Raw genomic sequence first — 18140 nt, forward strand, 5'->3', positions numbered from 1 at the left:
CACGCGACATAAAAGCTTTAGAGCTACTTTCACCTGCTTGGATACTGAAGTCTCCCTGATCACAGAGCAGTTCAGGGTTTTTCAAACTCAGGTAAGTCCTTGTAACAGAGTGAGACTGTTTCCTCAAACATACACAACTACTTCTAGGTAACTAAGTGCACTGGTACCACTTTGGCCTTTGTTCAACTTTACAGAAGAAGGAAACTTGTCCATATGTCTACTGTAAATATTTACATGACGCACATTCTGCAGGCAACAGAAATCAAACAAGATAATTCTGTAATATGCAACTCAACAAGGCTGCACACACTTTCCAAGCAAGATTCTGATAATACAATGGTTTTGATAGATTTAAAGATATCAACAGCCATTATATTACAAGGGAAAAGAAATGCAAATAAAGCAAAAGAATTACTTACCAGTACTACTGACTGCTTCTGCCTTTAAAATGAATTACCTTTAGGACCCAGAGAGGGTATTAGGCAAGTTCTGGCATGTATCCGCTGTGCTGGCCAGCTGGGAATTAGCAACACTTAGTCATCCACATAAAAAGCAGAATGGTTTCGGTTTTGGAGGTTGTTTTTTTTTTTCAAAGGTAAAGCCCACCATTTAAACAAACTACAATCACTTTTTAGGTAACAGTACTGCTGCTGCTATTTCTGCTGTTTTTAATCAGTTCTTAGCCACTTACATCTATAAGGAATCCATAAGGTGATAGCAAGCAATGCTTTCCTGGACATGTAATTAACAGAGCCCTGGTCCATCTAAGTTACAAATACAGATTGTACAGAATAGAGAGTGAAAGTGTGAGAAGAGAGAGAGGGAGGGAGGGAGGGAGGGAGGGAAGGAGGGAGAGTGAATGAATTATAAATGCATCTAATTTGGCTACAATACAAGCTGCACATGTGGACTGAGACGTGTCCACGGCCCACAGTGTGTAAGCTGTCACAAAATTGCATTTTGCTAATAATTCATATCTGTAGCCAGCAAATTAAGCCAGCCAAAGTGCCACCTACCCAGGTAGCTATGCTGACTGCGTTTAGATATCAGTTAAACAGCTACAGCTTGTTTTCGCTTAATATGGTTTCTCTTAAAATTTTGACAGCTGGCTGAACGCTCTAGTAGTTTTTAGCCAAATTATTGCAAGGTTCCAATTTTCAACTTAAACCCTGCAGATAGGCATGTAATCATATTATGCTAATAAATAACCAGTGCTTTCAAGGTCAACAGAGGAAAGGGATCAAAAAAACTGTACAAATAAAAAATATTTTTAAAAGTCTTAAGCAGGAACAAGTTCTAAGTTATTTCACATTGATGCTCAACACTTTTGGGCAAATAAATGTTGTTTTGCTTTCATTGCTGCTATTCATTTTGATATCCTAAGGTATTGTTCTCAGCAGGAGGAGAACATTAGTTGTGATGGAACATTTGCTTTCTGAGAGCTCTTAAATTCCCCAAATGTCCTCACTGTGCGTTTGGGTATGCAATGGTAGAGATATACCTAAAGCAAACAGAAACCTCAGAAAAAACATCATTTGTTTTACATGCACAACCTTACTGTCTATTCAAACAAGCTAGTTACCCGAGAACAAAATATTTAAGAGTATCTGGCTGTGATTGTTTCTATTTCAAACAGAGTGCTATGGTAGCAAGTATCATTTACATACATAGATAAATAGCTAGATTCACAATGACCTAGAAACTTAAGTATTTGATTAACAGAGAAGATTATGTCTCTTCAGAACTTGATACAACATCAGAGCATAGTTATTTCTACTGTAAAAGCACAGGACCTATCACTTCAGTTAAAGGTGGGTGTTCTCATAATGTCAGAGTCTGATATATGCATATAGCATAAGATTCTAGGCAACAGAGGACAGCACTATTCCCACACTGGTCAGCTTATAAATCGTATTATTGTCCAAAATAAAAATAGAAATAAACCAAAAACAATCAACAACAAACCACCCCAAACAAGCTTTCCTATCTCTATTAATCCAATGTGGTTAAAAAGTATGAATTTTTTACTACTTAAGAAAAAAAAAGGCGGGGGGGAGAATAACTACAAATGTTCATAAGCACAGCTGCTGATTAATAACCACTCTGCTTGCACCTGAGATTTGTCTGCTGTTGGATACAGCTCCTAAGCAGCTGGATCTCTATTGGCAGCTTTGAGATTAGGAACTAAAGGTCACCAGGATTTGGTTTGTAAAATTTTCTCTCATGAAATATTTTCATTATATAGCATATCCCATTCAGTGCAGGAGAAGGAAATCAAAGGTACTCAAATGCACAAATCTGATCATCTGCTCATCTTTTTTATTCACTATGTATATTCTATCTCTATAAAAATATACATGTATAAGTGTCTGTATCAATATAGGTGTATCTATCATCAACATTGGTATGGAACTAAGAACTTAATTTTTTCCTTAAAACTGTTAACAATAATTAAATGTCATTTGCACACTGCACTTGTATGCACTCCAATAGGGAACGCAGAATGAGGCAGCATGTGGCAGCAGCAAGCTCCGGGGAGACAGGGTTACTCCACTAATAAATCCACCTGGACTTCAACAGATGCCATCTCCTGTCAAAGCTGTTAGAAAACACTTGATCATTTGTTCCTGTTTCGTTTGCCATGTACAGCATAATCAAGAAAATGACTTCTCAGTAACACCTTTAGACGTTACAATTTTTTACCCCTACACAGAACATTGACACTGTCCTCATTTTAAAGGCCATGGATATGGGAGGGAATTGCTAAATTCATTCAGCCAGGCATTAGCAGAGCCAACTATGCTCCTGGGTCCCATCCAGGAATGGTGCATTTGTTTATCACACTGCTCTCCGTGCTTTGCGTGGTCGCTTTCTCCAGATAGCTGTGAGGTATCCACCTGCACACACGTACAGACTCACACAGCACATACCTGTGTAGGAGTTGTATAACAAAACACAGAAGGAAATAGTGGGGTGAGCTGCCAAAAGGCAAGGAGAAAACATATCTGCTCAGGAATAAACGAGATAATACACATGTGCCTGGAGCAAACACCAAATGACTACTACACAGCACCACTCCAGAGACCCCCTTCCCACCATTCACCTGCCAAGTGAAGGCTGCTAATAGCACAAACCCTAGAAATCACAGTGGGTGCAGAAGAGTCACAAAGAATAGTAAGAATTATTTGTCATCCCCCTCCAAGTCATCACAAACCTTCAATACAGAAAACTCTTCCCATCTTATGAAGGTCAAAGTACAGTAATTACAGTTACAGAAACATTCACCATACACTGTTTCTTTACCTGTTATAAGTCTCTACTCCCACCACTGGATTTTAAAGACATGCTTGGCATGACCGCTCAACAAGATCTGGCTGAAGATCTTAACACACTCATTCTGCATGAGTACCAGCTGAACAGAAATTGCAGCCACAGCACTCAACCAAGCATGAGTCGTGCCCATCACACTGAGAGGTTGCTGTGTTCAAAAAGGCAAGACTGCAATAACTTTGGGCCTTTAAAGACAACAAATACTAATCATGAGCTGACACCAGCAAGTCCTGCTTTCTAGCAAAGTGCTTTCATTTTTGTACATGTCATCTCAAGAATCATCACATTTTTAATTGTTTCATACACGGCAATGATGGTGCCAAGGATCCTTACCTTGAAGTTGTAAATCACTGGTCTTGGTATGCAATAACATCACAAAGAGATGTTGCTAACCATGGCTAAACACTACCCACGGTACACCTGCCAGACAGAAATAATTTCAATTTTTTATATGAAACAAGAACAAATTTGGTGAGGAAAAAGGAAACTGTAGAACTTTATAGCTTGCCTAATAATTCCCTGTTATCTGATCCTTTCCTGTTTGACGGCACGCACAACTGCCTATAAACATCAATGGGAAGTACATGACAATGACTTGGGGAAAAGGGGGGAACAACCTTCACTAATCTTCCCAACAGCTTTTAAAAGAACCCTTCTTTCCCTTAGTTTTGGATAATCTATGTGGACACAAATTATCTGAAAAATAGCTGTAGCCTTTAAACTCTCAAAGTGTAAGCTGGTATGTATTTCCTTATAGCAAAGCATACTACCTCATTTAACTAGTTTTTAGACCAACTTACACTGATGCCAGCAAATGTTACAAAGAGGGCAGATGATGTAGTCAGTGACATTAATGGGCATTAGGGAACTGTACAACATAAGGAAAGCACAAGTGCTCTACGATCAACAGCTTGTGCCTAACCACAAACACCTGGATAAGAGAGTCTTTCAACCCTGGGGAATAAACGTCACAACAACAACGAAAAAAAAACAAAAAAAACCCAAACAAACAAAAAAACCAACCACCATGAAACCAAAAGAACAGTTGGTTTGGGTTTGTGTGGCCCAGGTTTTGGTAGCAGGGGAGGGGGCTACAGGGGTGGCTCCTGTGAGACGCTGCTAGAAACTCCACTGGCTCCAAGTCGGACGCACCTCTGGCCAAGGCCAACTGAATCAGTGACAGTGGTAGCGCCTCTGGGAGAACAGATTTAGGAAGGGGAACCTGCAGCGGAGAGAGGAGTGGGATGTGAGAGAAACACCTGTGCAGACACCAAGGTCCCTGAAGAAGGAGGGGGAGGAGGTATGCCAGAGGAAGGGATGCCCCTGCAGCCCATGGTGGGACAGCAGGCTGTCCCCCTGCAGCCCATGGAGGCAAACAGTGGAGCAGATGCCCACCTGCAGCCCGTGGAGGAGCCCACGCCGGAGCAGGTGGATGCCCCCAGAGAAGGCCGTGACTCCATGGGAAAGCCCGTGCTGGAGCAGTGTGCTCCTGAAGGACTGCAGCCCGTGGAAGGGACCCATGCTGGAGCAGTTTGTGAAGAACTGCAGCCCATGGGAAGGACTCACGTTGGAGAAGTTCATGAAGGACTGTCTCCTGTGGGAGGGACCCCATGCTGGAGCAAGGGAAGAGAGTGAGGAGTCCTCCCCCTGAGGAGGAAAGAGCGGCAGAAACAACATGTGATGAACCGACCAACACTCCCATTCCCCATCCCCCTGTGTTGCTGAGGGGAAGGAGGTAGAGAAAATGGGGAGTGGAGTTGACCCTGGGAAGGAGGGAGGGGTGGGGGGAAGGTGTTCTAAGGTTTGGGTTTACTTCTCATTAACCTCGTTTTGATTTGATTGGTAGTAAATTAAATTGATTTTGGTTTTTTACCCAAGTTAAGCTTGTCTTTTGCCTGTGACCATAAGTGGGGAGTGATACCGCCTTGTCCTTGTCTTGACCCATGAGCTTTACGTTATATTTTCTCCTCATCATCCCACTGTGGGGGGAGGTGGGGGGTGGGAGTGAGTGAGTGGCCTCATGGTGCTTTGTTGATGGCTGGGCTTAAACCATGACACCAGTAAAGAACAGGGCAGCTATTCTACATATGAATAAGACTCAGCTTGATTTATCACAAGACACTAGAGGAAGGTGGCATCAAAAACACGTAAAAATATTGTCAGAAATGGAAGAAGGTGATTGGCCTGTGCTGCACAGATGCACAAGGTGTCATGCACCAACTATGCAAGATAAAAACACGCACAGGACATTCTGAAAGAGCATGCAGCTCACAGATGATACACTAAGGACATCCACATCACTGGGAGAATTATTCCCCAGTAGGTACAATTTCAGATTGGTAACACAGCCAGCTATAAACGTTTCTCAGAATTAGATCTATCTGTTACTTCTCATTTCCAATACAAATAAAAATTACACTGTTTTCTATCCCTATGGCTGATGTGGGTTTCACATGGGTCCAATGCTCTACGAGATGTGACAAAGTGGGAAATATCTGTATCACTTTACAAATATTCTGCATAGCTCTGCTTGACTGTGAGACAGATAGCTTGCTGTAGGTAAGATCAAAGAGGGGTGCAGGAAGAATCTGACAAGAAAGAAAAACTATGACCTAGATAAGGAGCATCCCAACAAACATTCAAACTACAACAGACAGGCTATTAGTTGTGAAGAAACAACCTGCCTGCAGCCAGCAGTTACATAGCTGCTTTTCCAAAGCTAAAGGAGGAGATACAAGAAAAATAAACAAATAAACAAACATAACAAAACATTGGTCTGTGAAAGGAAGGGATGAGCAGGGCCAACACACTGACACTTTCAGAGCATGCAGCAGTCAGCAACCAATCCCACCTGCAAGACCTGGAGTCAGCTGGCATGCAAACACTACAAAGAAAGGTCAAAGATGCAATAAATGCACAGAGGTCCTTCCTTTGGTTACCTTCTACTATTGGGTGAAGAAATAAATTAATGTTTTAGGCTTTGGATGGATAAATCACTTGGCTTACCCTACTGGAAACAACTGCTCTAGCAACAGGTGGCAGGACACCTAGGCAGATGAGAAAGGTAGTCTTTGATACAATCCAAGAGCATATCAGCACTACAGACAGCATCATAACAGAATATTAGCAACCAGGCTTGAGACCCAGAGGCTGTCCAGCCATGCAGAGCTCAGCCACAGCCAGCTGATGTGAAATACTGCCCTCGTGCACCAAGGCTGTGCAAGCCAGTCCAACACACAGCATGTCCCATGAGCTGGTCAGGAACAAAACCATGGTTGTAGGCACCCGGCTGAGTGTTTGTAACTCTCTCCATACGAGCTGTCACAGAAAGGGGAAAGTAACATTAATCTCATTTCTTACCCATTTCCAAGGAGGTGCAAGAAGCATACAGGTCCTAACTGCTCTCTTCCCTACCTGCTTGCCTTCTGCAATAAAAAACACTTTATGCAATGACCACTTCATGCCTCCCTTGGCACAGAAGCAACATGATGATTGTTATCTGACCAACAAAATTAGTCAAACACATCCTAGAAACCTCTGGAGTACTTCTCAATGCAGTGCAGATTGATGCTGCCCAGGACAGACAAATGTTTAGCCAGTTTTATTTGTATTCAAGATTGCATAATACAAATTTTATAAAATGAACTGTTCTTTTTCCAAAAAAATATATGTATGAAGTTCTATTGGAATGTGCTTCCTTGTCATGTACCTTCCTTACCATGCTTTTTGCTGCTGAGCCCAGGGCCAGAATGGTTCTGCTTTCCAGATTCCAATCTTGCTTTTCTCTGGATGAATATCAGAGCGAGCAGATTGACAAAGGACAATACAGTGAAACCCTCTTCAGGAGGAACGAAGGTCAAAGCGTTGCACGGCAGCAAGTTCTCTGCTCTGCCAGCAGTAATGGAAACACTATGACATGTTCTGCATAGATAATGATTGCAGTTTATATTGACATACTCACATTTGCAAACACTGTCCTGGTAATATGATGAATGACACATGCGGTTCCTCTCAGTGAACTATGCTTTGAAAGTTGTCTTCTCTGAACAGCTGGAGGAATGCTGGTCTCCCAGTCCTCAGGCAGGCCATAAAACATAAGATTTACTGACAGCCTAAAAAAAGCTCTGTTATGGTGCTACACAAGAGAGCCAGCTTCTTACAAACCATTGCCAGCCCCATGTTGCAGGGAGATTTTTATGCTGTCAACTTAATAATGCAATAAAAGGCAGAGGAGAGCTTTAGTTATAAGTATCAAAATATAAAAATTCTACCACAGATAGTGCTGGGAAGATAAAGTCTCCTCTCACAGACTAGAAGTGACAGCTTTGCATTAGAAAGCAGCAGTAGATATTCAAAAGCTCCAGAAAAACCTGTAGTAAAGGCACCAAAAATCAAAGTGCAGCTGCTCTTTTTACTGTTTAAATCATTATATATTAGCAACAAATCTTGTTGTTGGCCAACACTCAGAAATGGCATATGGCCAATAAAGGTTCAGTGGAGTTTTCCATCTGTCACTGAAATCAGCTATGGCTCCAGCTCATACATAGTAAGTTTAGTGTCATAATTATTTGTGTACTAGACGTCAACCATTCAGTCTAACATAATCATTTGACTACACAATTTGCTAAATATACTGCCCAAGCAAAGCACTACACAACCACATAAGTGAAATGCATGAGATGCATTTATAGTATATAACATCAGCACTAACAAGAGGTAAGCATGTGAATAGAGGGTGCTAATAGAAACACACTAATGTCTCCTCTTGATATATAACAAAGACAGTAAGAGGCAACCACATTCTTATTAAAATCAAAGTCAAATGCATGCAAGATAGCAAGTCAGTAAGTGGTCACCACATCATTTTTTGTGCCCCTGCTTGTTCATTACAAATACTCAGCATATGGATTTACTTTGCTGTCTTCACTGTCCTGCCAGCACAAGAAGGCTGATAGACTAAGCTTTAAACTATTTTGTTTCACTATAGGTTCAGGAAATACCTTAGTAAGAGCATTGTCTGAGTTTTTAAAAAAATTCTTTCTACAGCATTTTCCATTAGTTTTTAGTGACTATGGAAACAACAATGATATTTTTTCTCCCTCCCCACAAGCAATCTGGTGCTATGAATAATGCACTGATAGGTCTTTAGGGCTGTATTTAGATCTGGATTTTCCAGACACCAGGATTTATATTTCAATCAGCCAAGAGTCACAGTCTGCTTGGCCCCAGATTTGGGTGCAGGCACAAGCATATTTCTATTTGCTAGTTCCGTCAGAAAACTGTGTAACATTCCCAAGTGCAGAACTTTAACAGAGAGAGGGGGGGAAATCGTTCTAAACTGTGCTGGAAGTCAAAAGCAAAAACATTTTTGTTTGTGCAAGTTTGCAGCAATACTCTTTCTCTTCCCTAAGCCTCACTGCTCTGCATCTGCTCCAAGAGAACTGCCAAAGTAGTTTATTGCTACTGGATCCAACCTGTGGCTGGCTTTTAACATTTAGAACCTGGGAAGCTGGGAGCCGGGTAAAGAGGAATGCAGGAATTCACTGAAAAATTTTATAATATTTAGTAATCCCTTTGCGGTTTGGTCAGAGCTGGCATAACTTCACAGCAATAAACTGATTTGCACAGCAGTGGGCTCCTGGCTCCAACAGATGATAGCAGTTCACAAGAACAAATTTTGCTGCAAACAAGGTCCTATCTGTAGCACTGTTTTGCACATCAGAACAGGGAAGAGACTAAAACCAGTTTATCTTTAAAAAACAAACAAAACAAACAAACAAAAAACACCTCACATAATGACAATAACTTAAGTGCTCAACTCGGATACCTAAACATTAGTTATCTTGATTAGCATTGAAACCTCAGACTACCCAAGACACTAATGTCAGGCTAGCAGACATAGCAGGACCTATTTCAGGGCAGCAGCTGGAAAGCAGCTGGATACCCTCGAGTATCCAAAGGTCAAACACCCACAGTTATGGAATTGGACTGGAGTCTATAACACATTCAAATTCTTGGACAGCAGATATCCCATTAAGCAGATCCACTGCTAAAGATCTCAAGGACAACTAAACTGAACATTTTTAAAGCCTGTTTAAATTTGCATAATGTTCTCTATTGCTTCTGTAAAATTGAAAGAAATACTTAAATCGGAAAGCATATGAAAAAAAGTATTTCCAAGCAGGGCTTTTAAAAGCCTTGAGTGTTATATTGCCAATTGTGTGTCCTGTCTTGAAGGTTAGAGATTGTGCAAGGTATCTTACCAAGAGTATCAAATCATTAGACAGGCAGGAGATTAAACTAGAAAAAAAAGTTCAAGGAAGTCCTTCAGGAGGATCCACCTTTAAAAAGATCCCAGAAAGGAACTGAAGAATGCACAGTTTGGGCTGTAAGGACAGAGTCCCTCACCTTGAATTAGAAGGGTCTTCAACACTAGGTACTGTTAAACTGAGTAGAAGAATTAGAGTGGGCACACTCATTGGTCACTTCAAGAGAAAAGGGGGGGACGGGGACACAAAACACCAGACACATTTTTTATGTAAAACATACATCACTCCTCCACAGAATCAGAATAAGCATAGTAGGAAATTTAAAAAAAAAAAAAAAAAAAATAGTAATTTGCACTACCTAGAAAATGGCCAGTTCCGGGACAGCTGAGTATTGCCAAATACTCTTCTACACCCTTCATTCTTTAGCAGAATACAGGTCAGTGTCCCTAAATTCCAAGGGAGCACAGATGTACACATTCAACTCTTCTCTAGGAGACACTGTTTCCTCCTTCATGTTGACCAGAGGATTGTATTTGATCTCTCAAAGTTTTCACAGGAAAACAAAAGAACCCACCTAAAGCCATTCCTTGATTCCAAGTGATTTTGCCTTGGCTTTAGTGGGCATAAGCACCAGAAAAGCACAATGAGAGGCTCCACACAGTCTTAGCCCAGCCCAGCCCAAGCTCTTCAAACAGCAACAAATAAAGATGTATTTCCAGCTAATGGAAATTATATTGTTGGTGAAATTGTAGAAATAGTTCACAAAGCTGAAGCTGTCACCACTGCTTCTCCCCAAACAGATGGGAAAATATGGCGAAAAAACTCTGTCCATTTAACTACAAATTTCTCAGTGTGGCAGATGAAGTTCAGCAGCACCAGACTTGAAAAAGGAAAATACTAGCTTTACATTTATAATGACCTCTGAACCAGCTGTTCTCATTCAAGTTGAGAGTGCAGAGGCTCACAGGGGGCCATAACAGATTAGAGACAAAGCATCTGAAAACAGATCCACTGGATTCACCAGTTGTCATCAACAGAGTGTCTATTCCATTTCTAGCTGATGCACTTCCTTATTTCCCCACCATTTTTTATTCCCTGCTGGTGGCTTCCAGCCTGTTATGCTGAATCAGCTATTCATACAGTCAAGCTCTAGCTGAGAAATCTTTGGCAATGGATGGGAACATCTAAAAATGATCCAGGAAAAGGTAAGCCAGGAATTGTTTGTAAAAAATGTTTATCAGTAAACCAGTCAGTACTGAAACAGCTTTCTTGGAAAGCAGGAACAGGACAGCAGCTGGAGACCTGGCTGCCATTTCCATCCTCTGCTTACAAGGAGAATGGCCCATGGGAGAAGTCATGTAAACTTGCATATACTACACACATAATCTCCACGGTTGCCGATTATGTTTGTTAGTGACAACTGACCACAATGAAATGGTGCTTCTAGTGGCCAGGGAACAGACGCGTAAGCTAGAAGCTTTTAAAATGGATGAGAAAACCCTAAATCATAGAGAGTTCATGATATGTGAGAATATGAGAAACCAATTTTAGTGACATAAGGATATAATAATTGTTCTATCCTGAGGGGAAAAAGTTTCAGCTCTATCACATCAGTTCCTCTGTCAGCACAACATGCTTCTTGTGAAAGATACAGTATTATCTATATATCCTGTGCCAGCAATTAAGACATCAATACATTCATTTCTTAAGGTCTGATAAAACTTTAAAGTTGCCTTAGAATATTAAAAACATTGTGCTCCAGAATATATAGCAATGAGAGGATTACTATTAAATGTGTGAGGTTTTAAATATTTTCCATTTCACAGCAGAGATTTTTAAAGTTAGAACTGTGAAGGAATAATCAGTAGTAACTCACCAGCAGTTCATGTGAGCTTGGGAGAAGCAGAGTCCTCTGAAAAAACACAAACTGCATTTCTGGTGATGAGATATTTCACAAGGAAGCAGTGGGGGACTGCACCAAAGCTCTCTAAAGAGACACATTCTCAGAGTTTGCAAGAATTTTATGCTTCAGTTGTCTGCACTGCTTAGTTTGAGCAGTAATAGTTCTGTCATCTCCTCAACAGAAGCACAGAATTGATTTTGCGCCTTCATCCTCATGTAAAGCTTACAGTGTTTCCAGAGGAAAGGCAGGCATTTGCACACATGTATAACTTGTATATTAGTCTGGATATAACTTACATGGACTCTACCCAAAGTATAAACTGGGAGAACCAATTTATCAAGAAGTTCCAGCTGAATTTCAGCCAGTTTTCATAAACCCCAAGTTCACAGAGCTATCTATCTAGACCATCTTTTTGGCATACAGCCACTCAACTATGTTTTACCAGAAGTTTCTGCTCTTCAATTTGTTGCCCTCCCTCTTCACAGCAGAAAACACAACAGGCTTATGCTTCACTGTCTAGCCAGGCTAACACAAAGGCCCATGCTCCAGCTCCTGAGAAAATTGTTCTCCACTCCACCCTTTTCCTCTCCCCAGCAAAAGCACAGCCAAAAAGCAAGCCGCTTTTTTTCCCTGCTGGCCTCACCCCTAAGACAGCACAGGGGTGCAGGGAGGAAGAGAGAATTTCCTGGAGCATATCGCAACATGCACAAAGTAACAAAAGGTTAGCATCACAGATACTGCACCAAAACCTGAAGGTACTTTAAAATGCAAGGAGCCTCCTCTAGGCTGATGCACAGTAACACAATCCAACATACACAAGTAGTACTTTGCAACACACTGTCTTTTAGCAATCAATTTCTGAAACAGAGAAACATCCTTAAATCAACAACACCTATTAGATTGTAAATAACGTTAGTACATGCTGATGTTATCTCATGAAACAACTTGGTAGCCTATAAGATAGAATTAAATGTGTCTTTTCTCTAGTATGTCAATAATAATTATTTTTCTAATGCTTGTTCAGTTACGGAAATACATGAAAAGAAGCAATTGCATTGGAGAAAACACGATTTGATGCTGTTTATATACAGACACTTATGTACTAAGAGTTTGTTTTATCTCACGAGATATCACTGAGGTTACAGAACTTGCAGGCAATAACCATAAGAATAATATTATAATCATTAGAATAGTAATTTCAATTTTATTTATGTAGAATGTAAATTCCTAAGTACTTGCAAACTCAAGGTCAGCTGAAAGTTGCCAGAGCAGCTAGACTGTTTCATTAGCAAGACAATGAAATAAAACAGCAAAACTTTAACAAACCCAGAAGACTCACTGAAACCACAGAGGCTGTGACACACAGACTTTAACACACTTCTTGATCTCTGAAATGATTCAAGAGAAGTACACTGAAAGGATGGCAGGCGGTGGATGAAGCCAAGCCTCAAGACTGCCAGAGTGAGAGCTAAAGTAAAAAAAAGTAATAGAAAACACAGACTTGAAAGAGTGGGAAAAACAAGGGTATGCTTCAGTGTAAGTACAAGCACAACTGTTTGTTCAAGTGTCTGTGCCAACAGGAAGAATAAAGAAAACAAGGGGAAGCAAAAGTCACTGAGAAGGACCAAACTCCTTGGTGCACAAAACTGGCAGGAAAAGACAAGCTTAGAAATTGCAGGCAAGGACGCAGTTTTCTGCTCTTTGGTTCTCCTTTGTCCACAGAAACAAGACCTTGCATAGTTGAGAGGGGAGGAGAAAAAACCAAACAAAACAAAACAACCCACAACAAAACCAACAAAAAAACCCCCACACACTAACAAGCTTTTATCAAAGAAAAATGTGACTCACTCATTGACAGTATCTACCCTCCCATGTGTTTTGTGGTGTATTTACGTGCCCCACTGACATAACAGTGTATAAGAAATAGAAGAGGTAGATATGTATTTGGTCTGTACACAAACTGCTGGAGGGATGGAACAGAGCAACCTCAGGTGATCATGCAATGTTACTATTATCCATAGGACTCCCCTTACAAACCTCAACATTTTGCTCCATTCTTTCACCATCCTGCATGCAAACACTTGACTTACATGCTTGAAGCATGCTGGCTCTATTTGCAGAGCATGCACAGTTTTCTATCCTTTTGAGACTCTGTGCAGCCTTCTGAGCTTCACAGCCTTAAGATGTTCTAAAGGCACTGGGTATATTGAGATACCAAACAAGAACTAGACAAAGAAGTTTCTTTACAGCATTGTTACTGGCTAGCAACAGCCCTGCTCTCCCTGTATATATAGGTGTATTTATATATAGGCAATATATATAGGTGTATCTAGCCTTTGCAGCAAGATTTTCTGATGTGATCAGTCTAGATAGTGAACCACCATCAGACATTCAGTTTAGTGATACCACAAGCACTGACATTTACGATACATTCCAATTGCCTTAATGAGGACTTTTGACCAAAGGAAAGCAGTTAACATGGAGGAGCATTCAAATACTACTGGAGAAGTTCTTACTGACTTAAATCTTAAAAACATTTAATCTAGGACATGTTTCATGTTCAGTTTGAAAGATTCCTTCAATGTCCTGAACAGAGAATCAAACCATCCGGCGAGCAAGCTAAGACCATGAGAACTAGCGTAGAGCTTCACCAAAGAGACAGCAGATGAAGTGGGAGAGGTCTTTGGGCCCAAAGATGGGAGGCACAATTTTGTCCACTTGAATTACTGGGAAAATAGAAATCCCCAGGCACCAAAATGAACAGATTCAATCTTCTCCAACTAACAATAGTACACTGTCCTTTCAGCAGGCATTCACTTGAGAACAAGAAAGCAAAAAAATCCTGCCAAGGCGTTTCTAGCTTTTTTGACACTGTGTAGCCCTAAGTCAAGCTATGCCTTTGTCAGGCTACAATCCACACGATCACAGGGAGTGACTTTAATACACAGCTTACAAGAAAAATATTCTACAACTGCAACCCCCACAGAAGAGAACAGCCTCAACAACTTCCCACCCGCACCTACCTCCCCTCGGTTACGTAACCTGAATGCTTCCATGGTCTGCCTGCCAAAAATAACCTTGTTGCTTACTCTTAGTGACTGAAATACAGCTGAAGGCATCCCAGCGGCACAACTGAAAAGGTGGAAGCTTCCTGCATTTAGCTCACAGATGCACAAGCACTGAAGTCTAATTACAGACCACCTGAAAACGTACACTCTTTACAACTTCACAGCTTAGAGTCAATAAAAACCATCCACCACACGTGCAAGGTCAAAACATGAAGGCCAAGAGTCCTAGAAAAAATATGACTCTCACAAGCTTGTGCTGGCTACCACACACCATTCCTTCACAGCTCAGCAGCTTTCCTGGTCGTTACCAGGGATTGCAGTTGAGTCGTATCTTCCAGTGATCTTCAGAGTTATTCACAGCAAGAGCATTTGGCTTTTGTGTACTTCAGGGAGCTAAGGGTCAGAAATCAAATCCTTCCCTTTGACGCTGTTCTGAAGCCCTGAATTAACCTATCACCCCTTCCTCAAGTCATGAGACTAGCCTGAAAATAATATTATCATGTGTTTATTTGCCTCCAGCATCAGATGTTCAGATTCCCATTTTCAAGCCTTCTCTACAACTATTTATTTGAAAGAAAGAGAAAGCAAACTAGGATTCTTGTATGGCTAATGTACATCAAGCTGATGCTTTAAGAAAAACAGCAGCCATCATGAGAGTTGGCAACTCTCAAATCGCTGGTTATGGAGGGAAGAATATTAAACAGCTATCATCAATCTATCTAGATCCAGGAAGTGAGCCATGAAATGCTGACAAAGGGGAATATCTGGTCTGACAATGACGGTGTATTTATCTTTTAAATGAAGAATAATGGAGTTACACTGAAGAGACTCATTTTAACTTTGCAACAGTAAGTATCTATCTCATCACCTTAGGGTGATATCTGAGCACCTCAGGGTAAGAGAATTTATTCTATCCGCTCTTTTAAAGACCACCATTTTACACAGATAGTTACTCTAGCCTCCAAAGAAGCCACAAGAGCAGCACAAACAGAAGAAAGGGAGTGAGGAAACCAACCTTCTGAACAGCGCTAGCACAGCCTCCTGTCACAGCAGTAGGCCAGATAGTTCCCTCTTCACCCTCAGCTTTTTTTCTGCTAAATAGGGATAACACCAGATTATCACAAGAACGTTGGAGTTTGGGTTTGGTTTTTTTGAGGATGAAAACCTCTTCACTTATTTTGATTCCCAGTACATTAGGTGCTGTGACTGGGAGCATAAATGATGTATACATGCACAGACCATCACATGAGAAAAGCACAGCTGCACACAGGGTCCGCATACAGGGACAGGAGCCATAACACTAGGGTACAGCTAACACCAAGCTGCACTCCTATCAGCCCTGGGGCTGTCCGAGTGCACTCATCCAAACCCAGACTGGGCTAATTTTCCACAGACCACTACAAAAAAAAAGAAACCCAAAACCACAAGGGAAGAGTGACGCAGACACTGAACTGTGGTTGAAACAATAGGTCACAGCTTGAGTTAGAAGAAAAATTACAAGTGCATTTGCAATTAAGGAAGCCAGAATTCCTGCACAGGTACATACGATCACCTATACCTAAGCTAGCTACAGATCACTTACTAGGATGTCTACCTCCTTTTTCTTACCCCAGCAAGACTGGACCCCAGCCTGTGCAAAAATATTTTTGTTGTTGTTTTTACACTAGTCATGGGTTCATCATGCCATCCCCATATCTTTTCTATCTGAGGACTGGATCCTACCAACAAGGACTCATGCTCCCCTTAAGTTCTGATAAACTCACCTGCTTTTTTCCTCACTATCCATGTCCTGCCTGCTGACATTACAAAGAAGGTGGGAGAGAAAAACCTCAAACAATACTAAGCAAATTCACTGCTTATAGAAAAATCCTTCTTGGACTTGTATGGAAGTACTGAAGTCCTATCCCACTCACAAGAAAATGAGTACCTGCTGTGTGGAGACGTAACAGCTGGTCCCAACGCAGGTTTTCTCCCACCTCCCCCCTAAAGAGCACAGAGCTAGAGTCAGACCTCTAGACAGTCCATCCTCCTTTTGCTTTAAGGGGCAGCAAAACAACTCCCTGTCCTCAATTGAATGGGGCATTCAGATGTACAGCCGCCAGTTCACACCAGAATACGGTCACTGGGAAAGGAGCTGCAGCTGCTGTAGTTTGATGGTACCTCATCCTTTAAGAGGCTTGTGCTAGGGCAGCCGTAGGAGCCTTCCAGCACATCCCTGTGGGCGGTAGAGCATTAGTGTTAGCAACCTGATGAGCAAACACCTGCCCTTCCCTCTCCTCCAGAAGCTCTGAAAAATGTATCTACTATTTTTACTACTAAGGAGAGTAGGCCTTTATCTCAACAGCAGCCACTAAATGCAGCAGCACACATTAAATCTGTACTATTAGCTGACCCACCTCAGCTTTACAGAATGCTCTCCTGACTGAAATAGCCCAAACCAGGCAGCCAGCCACACTGAGACCAAAACACACTCTGGCTGGCTGTATTTTTGCACTGGGTCAAGCATGCAGATATGTAGCGCGTGGTTCCTCATGCTGGGAGACTATGGGGGCTTTTTTTCTGTTTGTCGCTCTCTCCAGGGGTGTGCTTAGCAAGGCAGGCATGAGCGCAGCAACCTTACTCAACTTCTCGGCAAACTAAGTGGGCTTCAGTCTTCAGTAAGATCAAAGCTCTGGCTTTGCTTCAGCTATGCGTGGAGAGGGGGTGCCTATAGAAAGGAATTAAAGCTTGAACACAGAGCAAAACCAGAGCATAGCAAAACCTTCAAATCCTGAAATCGCATGACTGAGCTTTCCTAACTACACAGCAAGCACGTTGCTGTACCAGAGAACTCATTCCCATCAGAACGGCAGGCTTGTAAGTAATTTAAAGCAATAAAAAAAGAGCACGCCATCAAAAAATATCTAAATGGAAATGAAGCAGCTGATATTAGAAAACTGTGCTGAGGTTTTAAGAGTTGGCAAATGATAAGCTGTAAGGAAGAGAGGCAGTGGCAAGGACGCCACTTACCTTGATAACGAAACCCTTTCTGTTGACCTATGTAAGGAAAGAGCCACCAGTAATTTAGACAGGAAACTTCGTACTGTTTTACTCTGGTGTAAAGTGGGATTCAGAAGAAAATCCTTAAATCTTTCAAGACCAAAATGATTTATTTTCTCCTGTAAAGCTGAAGCAGCAGCTGCCATAACTCTGCTGCAGTCTGCTTTTCAGGGAGCATGGAGAACTCATTTCTGAAAGTTAGTTGTCACCCCTAAATATCTTGGTCATTAATATCATCCTTGCTCTGGTGAAAAGCATTCTGTGCCACAGCGGGGTCAGAAATAGGCAACAGCAATTGCTGCAGAATTTGTTGTTCCAGAAAATTTTTCTCTGAGAGCCAGTGTTCGTATTCTAAAGGTGGCCATGTGATTCTGTTTGATTCAATCCGGAAGAAAAATAGCCACTTTTTTTACCTTATCTCATCTCCTGTAGCCTAGAGAGAGGCTGATCACATATTAGCCAAACACCATGGATAAAAGGAACAAGAAGAGTTTGGAGGGATTAGATGCAATAAAGCAAGACAATATTTTC

Source organism: Accipiter gentilis, chromosome 10 (genome assembly GCF_929443795.1).
Source record: "Accipiter gentilis chromosome 10, bAccGen1.1, whole genome shotgun sequence".
Lineage (NCBI taxonomy): Eukaryota > Metazoa > Chordata > Aves > Accipitriformes > Accipitridae > Astur > Astur gentilis.